Raw genomic sequence first — 11275 nt, forward strand, 5'->3', positions numbered from 1 at the left:
TCTGTGTCGGGCAACCCTGCTATTTCAACCGTTGAATACACCGTTGGAAAGAAGGAGTAGACGAGCTTTTCTCTGGTGCTACTGCATTTATCAATAAAGGAAGTAGGTGACTGATTACTTACGAACAATCCTTTCTTTCTGTTTCATGTATAACGGTGTATCGAAGCACACAGAAAATGGACAGACCACGAAGACGCTGGAAACAAATTCTGCAATGTCTGTGGCTGCTGTTACTCTGGCCAGATTCAGCGGTGACAGGGCAAACTGATGACGATGAGACAGCCCCTCACAGTCCACAGGATCTTGTTGACACTATACCCCACAATGTGACACAAATTCCTAGAGAAAGCAACTCATGGAAGAGACAGACTTGGGGTGAGGAACACGTCTTGTTTTCTGGTAAATACACGACAGATGCAGTTTTCTCTTCGTCTTCTACCACTCAGAAATCTCCGTGTCAGAACGTGGAAGAAGTAAGGATTGCAGGAGACGGAGTCATTGAGTTAAGAGAAACCCGCCAAGACTGTAAATATATGAGGACATGGGACATCCGAACATCCTCCTCTAATGACGGAATCATCTTAGACTTCAGTGACGTGGTCCTGCGATCCGGAAATGAACTGCAGATTTTCACACTGTCAAAAGACTCAGAAAGAGTAGAACAGGGGAAGTTCACCCGTGCTCACTCCCATTTCGGTCCTCTTCTACTACAAGAAGCAAGAGTGCTTGTGGTCCTGCATGCCCCATATTCGTATTTGAAATTCTCTTACTACTCTCACCCTGTTTCCAGAATGCCGCGTGAAGTAGACATTTACAAGACCCCAGTGCCAAGGACAAGCTTTCCAATGTATGACTGCTCCGGGAACATAACAATCCCCACCGCTTTCAGATGCAACAATATCCTGCAGTGTATCTCTGGCGAGGATGAAGAAGGGTGTGAGTACACCAAACAAGGTTGTGAGAAAGGGTGGGCACCTTACAAGGATCAGTGTTTGAAGATGGAATTCGTCATGCTCTTTTTGTACGTTCCAGGCCATTATCTTGCCACCTTCACCAGTGTGGCGGAGAAAACGTGTGCCTCCAAGTACGGGGGTTCCTTGGCCACACTGCCTGATGATGAAGGGATCATGCTAGTGGGCAACTTGTTACGACAGACTGGTCACAGAAATGTAGTTATAGGCCTCAAGAAGGTGAAGCCAGTATCTGAGCTGCTGCGCCATCTGTACAGGTCCTTTATCTTTCTTCTTTACTTTTTCCCCTTGCTCTATTTGTTCTCGTTTCATTTCTGTTTTAGAGGTCGCGTCGTATGTACAGGTCTTCTTTATTTCCGTGTTGTTGTTTTTTCTTTCCTCCTTCCATATGTTTGTTTCCATCTAATTTCTGTTTGTTTTCATACACAGGCTTTCAAATCCCGATTAGTTCGTTGTGTATATGCAGAGGCAAATCATCTGCCTTCTTTTCGTTGTTCTTCATATCAGACATATAACATATACAGATCAATTTGCTTGCTTCAACTCCAAGTTGAATCTGAAATAGAAAATGGTTTTATTGATGATTCGTTGAACCCATTCAGGAAGACTGAAATTTGATGGAAAGAAATATGATAACATAGATACAGGAAATGGAGATTACTCTTGGATGGCATCAATGAATGGGACAGAATTTGTAGACGTCCTGCACTTGGATGTGGCAAAGTAGATTCGAACCTCTACTATTGTACAATTTCAGGAAGGAGGAATGAATCTTTGTCCCGTCCCACATACCATGAGTGTAAATATTTTGTTTAAACATGAAATTTCACAATTAAATATCAGCGTCTAAAAGGCAGGAGAGGAGGGGTTGGGAAAACGAGGTGTATTGAGGTAGAATCAAAGATGAACACTTGACATGAATATGAGTACGAAATATTACTAATTGAAATTCGTAAAAGAAAAAATTCATGAATTTAACGAGGGATACAACTGATAATGAATGCAGAAAGTCAAAAACATCAACGTTCCCATTGACTTGTGGTGAAACACGTTCGTGCTGGTAAAGCTTCATCAAATCACAGGCAAAAGTTATGTGCTTAACTATCACATCACTAAAACAAATGCACTTGGGCAATATTTAGCATTTGATAAGTTAGCAAAATAGTTATGGAAAATAGGAGCAGAAAACCAGTTAATCAGCCACAGGAAACTTGATAAGTTAACAAAAGAATGTTTAAACCTATTTGAGAGATAAGTCACTGAAAGAAACATGGATTCTCAATGAGTATGTATGAATGGGATCCGAATTCTTTTTTCTGGCCTGGGCACGTGTTTCGGAGCATGAGTCCTGTCCTCAGCAAGCACATAGATAAACGAAAACCAGTCAATGAGACCCAAGAAACAATATAAAGAATAGGAAAATTGTCTGCATGTTATTATTGTATATCTAATAAGCTATCATTATGTCCTACATTTTTCGTCTTTTTCAACACTTGATTGTGTCTACTTTCACTGTGACTGTATACTGGCTCATTTTAATATCTGTTATTTCTATTATTTCAAGGGGTCAGTGGATTATATTACGGAGGGGGGTTATGTGTTTGTTAGCACTTATTCTCTTTTGTTTTATTCTTTTTTTTTTTTAGGTTTCAGCTTGTTTTATTCATTATAGGTATATACAGCAAGCAAATACATTCAACGCCTATCTTACAATATTTTAGAAGAAAACGTACATATATAGGGGTCCAAAAAAAGAGAGTTAGATACGAGTACATGTGTGAGTGGGAAAACAAAACGAACCAATGAGCAGAGAACATAGTCATTGCCAGACAGCAGCGTGCAAGCAAACGATAAGAAACATCGTTCTGTTCAACATGTACTAATGAATGAATAACGGAATGTATAAATGAAACGAATGAATGAATGAACGAACAAATGAATGAATGCGTGATTAAATGAACGACTGAATGGATCATTGAATGAATAATGTTTTTATTTACCCTGGTTGATTGTACACATCAGAATCTACCACATAGCTTGTATGAACTGATCGTATATACTTATATTTCAAAAAGTGAGCATTCTGTCCCGAGGTTTGTGCAGATACCTATGGCAATGGGGAGACAAAGGCAGTCCCATAGCCTACGAACAGCAACAGCTCCAGAGAGATGGACCATTGCTGGACTGTGCCACTCTCAATGCTTATCCTGGTATCCACTTTCGGCCCTTGAGATGCGTCCTTCCTGGCACTTTCCCTGATGGTTATGTCTGCATGAGACGGAACCCCGCTCAGCCAAGTGTGAGTGTAAGTCGACCTTTAAGCGCTCACTTCCATCCACCAAGACGCCCACTTGACCAAATACCCACAAAGCAGTGTGCTGACGGTTCTTTGGTGCAGACGTTCCATCGCTGTCAGTCTGATGACGTGGACCAGTTGTCCCCAAACGGTTTTGCTGTGTTCCATTGTCGTTACGGACCACATGTTCACTATGCCTTGGTGTGTGATGGGAACAGTGATTGTGCTGATGGAAGTGATGAAATAAACTGTCGTCCGGTACTTGAATCCACAGTGGACGAGACTATGTTCGTTTGTGACAATCTTCAAACGATCGCAAAATCCCAACGGTGCAACGGTATGACTGACTGTTTTGATGGATCAGATGAGGTGGACTGTACATTTTGCAATCAAGGCATTATGTGCACTGGTATTGGCTGCGTTCCTTATCGCTACAAAATGTATATGGATGGTTGTCCTAGTTCAGCCTCAATCAGACAACCTGAGTTTGTGCAATATTACCCGTCTGTTTTGATTCTTGATGGCTATGGCATGTCCAAAATGGAACTCTACGACAAAAACAATGACGAAGGATTGTTTCAGTGCACTAACGGAAACTACATTCCATCATTCCTTCTCAACAATGGAGAACTTGACTGTCAATTTGGTGAAGATGAAAATATCCCTACTGAGAAAGTCACATGCCCTGGGTTTTACATATGTAAATATTCCAGGAACTGCATGCATCCTAAATTTGTCTGTGATGGGATTAATCACTGTCCTTACAAAGATGATGAACGATACTGCAATCTTCCCTGCCCAACAGACTGTGTTTGTGAAGGGTATGCCTACTTCTGTACCAACCTCTCTGAACCGCAGTCTTTGTGGAGTGCACGTTACCTGGATCTTAGTGGAAGTGTAAATGTGTCTTTACATCACTTACGATTCATGACAAGGTTGCAGTTTTTGAATCTGTCCTATTGTAGATTAGAGATTGTGGTCTTAGTAAGCATGTCATTACTAAAAATCGCTGATCTTAGCTTTAATAATTTGATGAATTTGTCCTCACTAGTGTTCGAACAGCTGACGGGTTTGCGAACACTGAATCTGTCAGGAAATCCATTTGTCATGGTTCTTGATTCGTCTTTTCATGAGTTTATAAGATCGTCAGGTCTAGTTAGTATTTTCCATTTTATAGTCACGGACACTGGTCTTGAATCAGTCGAAGACAGGGCTTTAAGTGCACTGACGCAGCTGACGACTTTGGATATCCAGCGAAACAAGATTAGATTCTATGATAAAGAAGTCTTCTTTGGTCTACGTAATTTACACAAGCTGCTCACTGATGACCAAAAGTTATGTTGCAGTTATTTTCACCCAGCTTTGACTGAGTGTCATGCACCTGTCGACGAACTGTCTTCGTGCACTGACCTGCTACGGTCAGACTTTTTCAGGGCGTTTTTGTGGACGTTTTCTTTTCTGTCAATTATTGGTAATGGTGGTGTTCTCTTGTACCGAGCATTTGAAAAACAAAAGGCATCACCTCCTGCATTTCGAGTGTTGGTCTGTAACCTCTGTACTGCTGACATCTTCATGGGAGTTTACATGATGGTCATTGGCATTGGAGATGTTAAATTTCGTGGAATGTATGTATCAAAAGAAAGTGAATGGAAAAAGAGTTTAGAATGTACAATTGCAGGATTCCTGGGTCTAGTATCCAGTGAGGTGTCTGCCATGGTTATCTGTCTCATTACTCTGGATCGACTGCTGGTCTTGTATTTCCCATTCAAAAAACACTTTCACATTAATGGGTGTTCCTCTCTAGTAGTCTGTGGTATTGTGTGGTTTCTTGGTCTGTCCATTGCAGCTGCACCATTATTGCTTAACTTAGATTTCTATGAGGAGACGAGCATTTGCCTCCCTCTTCCAGTCACACGCCACCAGTTCTCTGGGCAGTTCTATGCATTTGGGGTTTTTATTATCTTGAATTTTAGTATTTTCATTCTCATTGGGATGGGTCAAATTTGTATTTATTGTACAATTCGAAACGTCAGTAAACTGGCTGGAGCGCAACGGCGGTCACAGGAGCTGACCATTGCTCGACGCCTTTTCCTTGTAGTTTTCACAGACTTCTGTTGCTGGTTTCCTGTTGGTCTGATGGGCCTGCTGGCCAATCGTGGAGTTCCCATCCCTGGTGTGGTAAATGTCTGGGCTGCCATCTTTATTTTGCCACTGAATTCTGCCCTGAATCCTTTTCTGTATACTTTGAATGCAGTACTGGAGAAAAGAAGAAATGCACAACTGCAGCAAAGAACCAAGAAGATTCTAGGGAACATACAGTCTGAGCTCCCGAAGATGAATTCAAATCTGGCAGAAGAGGTTGTGCGAGTTTGTATCAGATCCAAAGTAGTAAAGACAGAAAAAATGTCGCAGTGGTTACATATACAACAAGATAGCAACAACAGCTACTGTGATTCTGATGCAAACAATGGAAATAACAAGAGTTCAGTTGATTGCTCATTTAGTGAATAGTTTTTCTCTGTTTATCTACATACATGCACATGGAATGTACATAAAATACTAAAAGGGTGTTGACTGTTCACATCTTAATGAAATAGAATCATTGTCAATGAAAATATATCCCCAGTTTTTTCAAACCCTCAATTAGAAAAGGCTTTCTTTTTTATTTGCTTAATTTAAAAAGGTTTGGTTTTACTTTTTTATCTTTTTTTTCAAATCTGTTTACAGTGGTATACTACAGTGAGATGTAGTATCAGAGGAATTTTCAGCGTCAAAGGTGCACAACTGCATTCCTGTTGATATAAGATGCTGTGTAAATGACTGTGTATTTAAAGTGTTTAGAGCTTGCTCTTCGACTGAGGATAAGTGCTGTGTAAGTGTCCATATCATCATCATCATCATCTTCTTCTTCTTCTTCTTCTTCAAATACACATGCTTTACAATTTATTTAATGCTTTCTTATCAATCCCACATAAGTATATCATTGTTGTAACAATAAGGTCACAGACAAGAAGAAAGAGACACAAACAAACCCCGTCACACGCATTTCACCCAAAAGGATATTCACATAAAGTACAGCCTTACACCATTTATCAACACACATGCATGGAAATGTGTGAGGACATGTCACTCCTTCCTTTTTATGCAGTCTGCTGAAGGATCCAAAGATGTCAGATCTCCTGCATTTTCAACACCGCAAATGTCATAGACAAAAATGTGGCTTTGCCGTCCACCATGAAACAAAAAGAAGAGCATTCGAGATATACATCTTTTATCCGGATGCAATATGTGAACAAACGGAGAGAACAACAACATAGATTGAGTGAGAGTGTACCTATACATTGTGAAGCTTTTGAACATTTTTTGTGACAGAAAATGTGAGACGTCGAGGCTTCCATCTTTGCTAAATTCTCCCAGCACTGGTAATTCGCATTCAACATATCCAGTCAATCAGCTGTGTCAAAGTTGAAGTCCTACTACATGCTTCCCTTGATTTTAGGATTCTGAGAGCACGCTTGTGAACTTGGTCGGCGGTGGTGCGCGATGAGAAGAAAGAGCGCGGAAATCGCCAGAAACAGCTGATGTTTGACTGATTTTTGGAAAAGGATATTCATTAAGGTATCAGAACGAGGTCGAAACAGAACTGAATTGTGAAATGTGTGTGGTGAGAACGCTTCGATGTGGGGCGGTACACGAACTGTTCACACTTACACGCTGTTCGCAATTAGGTACACCTTCCCTATTCTGTGAGGAATAGGACACTCTAATTCCACTGTTGAAGAAGGGAGAAAAGGTCTTGTAAGAATATGCGAGGATAGGGGTGCAACTCGCCAACGACGTATATCCGGACAAAACTTCAAGTCAGATATACAACAACGTAGTAGAAAACGTTTGCTAAACCAAGCTGTGAGTCGGGTCATCGGCCACTTTCCCTCCAGGTGAACCAGAGAAAAGCGAATACATTCATTCACTCTGCCACAGCCTGCTCAGTCTAAACGCAGTCACGGAGAAAACAAAGTCACAAAAGACACATTTAAACGATGGCCAGCCCTTTGTGCTCCCTTCATACGAATTTAAAAGACAGATAACAACGTACTGCCATCAAATAACCACATGTACAGGAGATCTGAAAAGATCATGCCTGAAAGGTGCTGACCCATCCTCAATCCACATACATACATACATATGTGCGTGTATGTTCTGCTCTTGTGTTTTGTGTGTGTTTTAATCACTTAAAAGAAAGTGCAGTACAGACACAACTCGTAACACATCTTAATCATAAAGCTCCTTAAAACAAATCATCAAACAACGCTATGCTGAGGATGTCAGCCCTTCCGTCCAAATTATCAACACCAGATCACAAAATAACAAAAACGTGTATAAAAAAAACACACAGAAAAAACACACACAAAAGCCACACAAAAGAGCACGCGAACGAGCCAGAATCCACAGTAACATGACCCAGTCACCAGCGCAACGTACACTGCCGGAACTGTCAAGTCCTCTGTGTGTGTGTGTGTGTGTGTGTGTGTGTGTGTGTGTAAAGTGTTCACCATCGTAGGATCAAGACACATGGAAAGTCAAGTGCATCAGTGTAACATTCACACATTCAATCAAAATTTGACACAGTGGGCAGTATCCACCTCTGGAAGTGATGGCGAATTCCAACAGCTGATGCCTTTGCACTGTCCATATGCCACAGAACATTGGAGCCAATGTCTTCTGTAAAGACATCGACTTGACTTGCAGGCTCCCCGTACAGTTGTATCTGACCAGCCCAAGCAGGTCCTTTGAGTAAGAAGGGAGATCATTCTGTCGTGGTTCCAGCCGTCCAGATAGGAGTTGCCATTCTCAAAGCTCTGCCTCAGAATCTGCCAGTCGGTTTATTCATTCATGATATTACGTCTTTTTAACCTTTCATGACTGACCGAATGTCGCCAGCATAACAATACTGGTGGGCATTGCCATTATTATGATCACACCACATCACGCCTTCCACTTTTGCCTTACACTGTTGGAGGGTAACTGTGGATCTGCACATAGTGGCATACAATGAAACCTTATAATTTAAGCGATATGTATCTATGTTATATCCTACAGCTGTTTTATGAGTAGCTGGACGTTACAATGCAGTATTGACGACGGTGATGTCACTCTTTGCGTGTAGGACAGGGACACGTGGGAGATCATAGAGACTTCCAGATGAAACTATGCATCCTCAAACTATTGGCCACGGCATTACATGGTGTGTGTCCATCGAGATCGATGATGACCATCGTTCAGCTGGGGGATGGGGGGAGGGTGGTGGTGGGGTGGGGGGATGCTCATGAATCTGTCTGTGAAGGCGCAGATGGCTGAATTGTCCAATCTGTGCTCGAAATGTTCGCTGACAGTTGGGGCAGACAAAGACGGGCATATCATTGTCAAGGAGCTTTCTGGCCTGCCTCTTCTGAACAGCTGCAGCAGTCCTGTTGGCCTCGCACAACTTGGCGCCTTTGTGCACAGCAGCGCGCCATTTGTCACGGTCCGTGTGATCTCTTCCCTTGTTGCAGCTCGCCATAGAAGAACCTTTTGGGCAGCCGATGGTCTGGCATGTGCGCCACGTGTCCAGCCCAGCGAAGCTGGGACTGCATCAGGATGGTGAAGATGCTGGGAAGGGTGGCTTTTGCAAGAACCTCCGTGTCTGGGGTCCTGTCTTGCCACTTGATGTTCAGTAGCTTCCTGAGGCATGTTGTGTGGAAGTGGTTCAGCTTTTTGGCATATCGTTGGTACACTGTCCAAGTTTCGCAGGCGTATAGTAGTGTGGGGAGAACTACTGGTCTGTAGACCTTTAGTTTGCTCTCAAGACCAATGCCTCTTCTGTTCCAGACATTTGCATAACGTCTACCAAAAGTTGCGCTTGCTCTTGCAATCCTGACGTTCACTTCATCCTCCATGGTCGCATTTCGTGACAGTGTGCTGCCAAGGTATGTGAACCGCTCCACCGCACTGAGTCTCTGACCGTTGACTGTGATGTTGGGCTCAACGTGGGGTTTCCCTGGGGCTGGCTGATGGAGAACTTCAGTTTTCCTCGTGCTGATGGTAAGGCCGAAGTTCCTGCTGGCAGTGTCAAACTTGTCGATGCTGAGTTGCATGTCAGCTTCAGATCCAGCGTTGAGGGCACAATCATCAGCAAACAAAAAGTCTCTGATGATGTCTGTCATGACCTTCGTTTTTTTTTCTTGAAGCCTTCTGAGGTTAAACAGCTTGCCATCTGTTCGGTACATCGCCATCTCTGAAGGCATCAGTAAGCATTGCAGAGAACATGAGGCTGAACAGTGTTGGAGCCAGGACGCAGCCTTGCTTGACACCATTTGTGACAGCAAAAGGAGCAGATGTTTCGCTATTGTCCTGGACTCGAGCCTGCATGCCTTCATGGAATTGGCTGACCAAGGAAATAAATTTCCAAGGGCATCTGTACTTGGCCATGATCTTCCACAGTCCCTCTCTACTCATGGTGTCGAATGCTTTAGTGAGGTCGACATAGGTGGAGAACAGATCAGAATTTTGCTCCTGACATTTCTCTTGCAGCTGCCTTGCAGCAAACACCATGTTGGTGGTTCCGCGCTCTTTCTGGAATCCGCATTGGCTCTCAGGCAAATGACCTTGGTCAAGGTGTGCTGTGAGGCGGTTTAGTAGGATTCTGGCAAGTATCTTGCCTGCGATGGAGAGCAAGGAAATGCCCCAATGGTTATCACAGGCTTGCCGGTTCCCCTTTCGCTTGTACAAGTGAATGATAGATGCATCTTTGGATCGTCTCTTCTTTCCACATGAGTGAGTACAGCTGATGGAGCTTCTCAGTCAGCACAGTGCCTCCATCCTTGTAGACATCTGCTGGTATGGAGTCTGAGCCAGGTGCTTTGCCACTGGATAGCAGACGGATTGCTTTCTGGGACTCAAGAAGTGTTGGTGGATTGTCCAGTGCTTCGTTGATGGGTACTTGTGGGAGACGGTCTATGGCTTCATCATTTATGGAGGAAGGGCGATTTAAGACACTGTTGAAGTGCTCAGCCCAGCGTTTGAGAATTTTCTCCTTCTCGGTGATCAAGGTATTCCCATCTGCACTGAGGAGGGGGGATGATCCTGAGGATGTGGGGCCGTAGACTTCTTTTAAGGCATCATAAAACCTCTTCATATCGTGCCTGTCAGCATATCCCTGGATCTCATCAGCTTTGTCACTCAACCACTTATCCTGCATCTGACGTAACTTTTGCTGAACAGCCCTGCGGATGGTATTGTACGCATCCTTTTTTGATGTGGACTTTGGGTTGCTCAGGTAGGCTTGATCCAGACGGCGTTTCTCATCCAGAAGCTGCTTGATTTCATCACAGTTTTCATCAAACCAGTCCTTGTGCTTTCTGGTCATGGGTCCCAGGGTCTAGATAGCTTGCTGACAAGTGCTGTTTTTACTGTAAAACCAACGCCAGCCTCACGTCGCTCTTCGCTTCCTCGTCCACTCCGGAAGAAGGTGTAACCAGATCCCCGTTCATTGAGCTTGCCTTCGCCTGCAAGCCAAGTCTCACTCAAGGCTGCGATGTCAATGTTGTATCTGGCGAGTTCAGATGCAACTAGTGCCGTTCTCCTTTTGGGTCTGTCCGCGTTATCTCTGTCCAGGAGAATCCTTATGTTCCAAGCACCAATGGTGAGAGGAACGATCCTTGTTTTTTTCTTTTCTTTCTCTTTGTTTCAACTGCTGATGTAGGGTCCCTGCCAGCCACGGTATGCTGGCCAGGGTGATATGGAGCAGGCAATTTTTAGGGCACCTTTTCTAGCCCCTTCCTCATGCCAGGGAGGTGAACAGTGCATTCCTAAAGAGGGCTGCTCAGACGGCTGCCGAGCTCCATCGCTGCTCCTGTCGATGAAGAACGACCCTATGGCCTGAGCCGCCTGCGTACAGGTCTGCGGCTGCGACTGCCAGTGTACCCACACCTGTCGTTTCGTCGCTCGCCTGTCGCCACAGGACTTGGGG

Source organism: Babylonia areolata, chromosome 23, assembly GCF_041734735.1.
Source record: "Babylonia areolata isolate BAREFJ2019XMU chromosome 23, ASM4173473v1, whole genome shotgun sequence".
Lineage (NCBI taxonomy): Eukaryota > Metazoa > Mollusca > Gastropoda > Neogastropoda > Buccinidae > Babylonia > Babylonia areolata.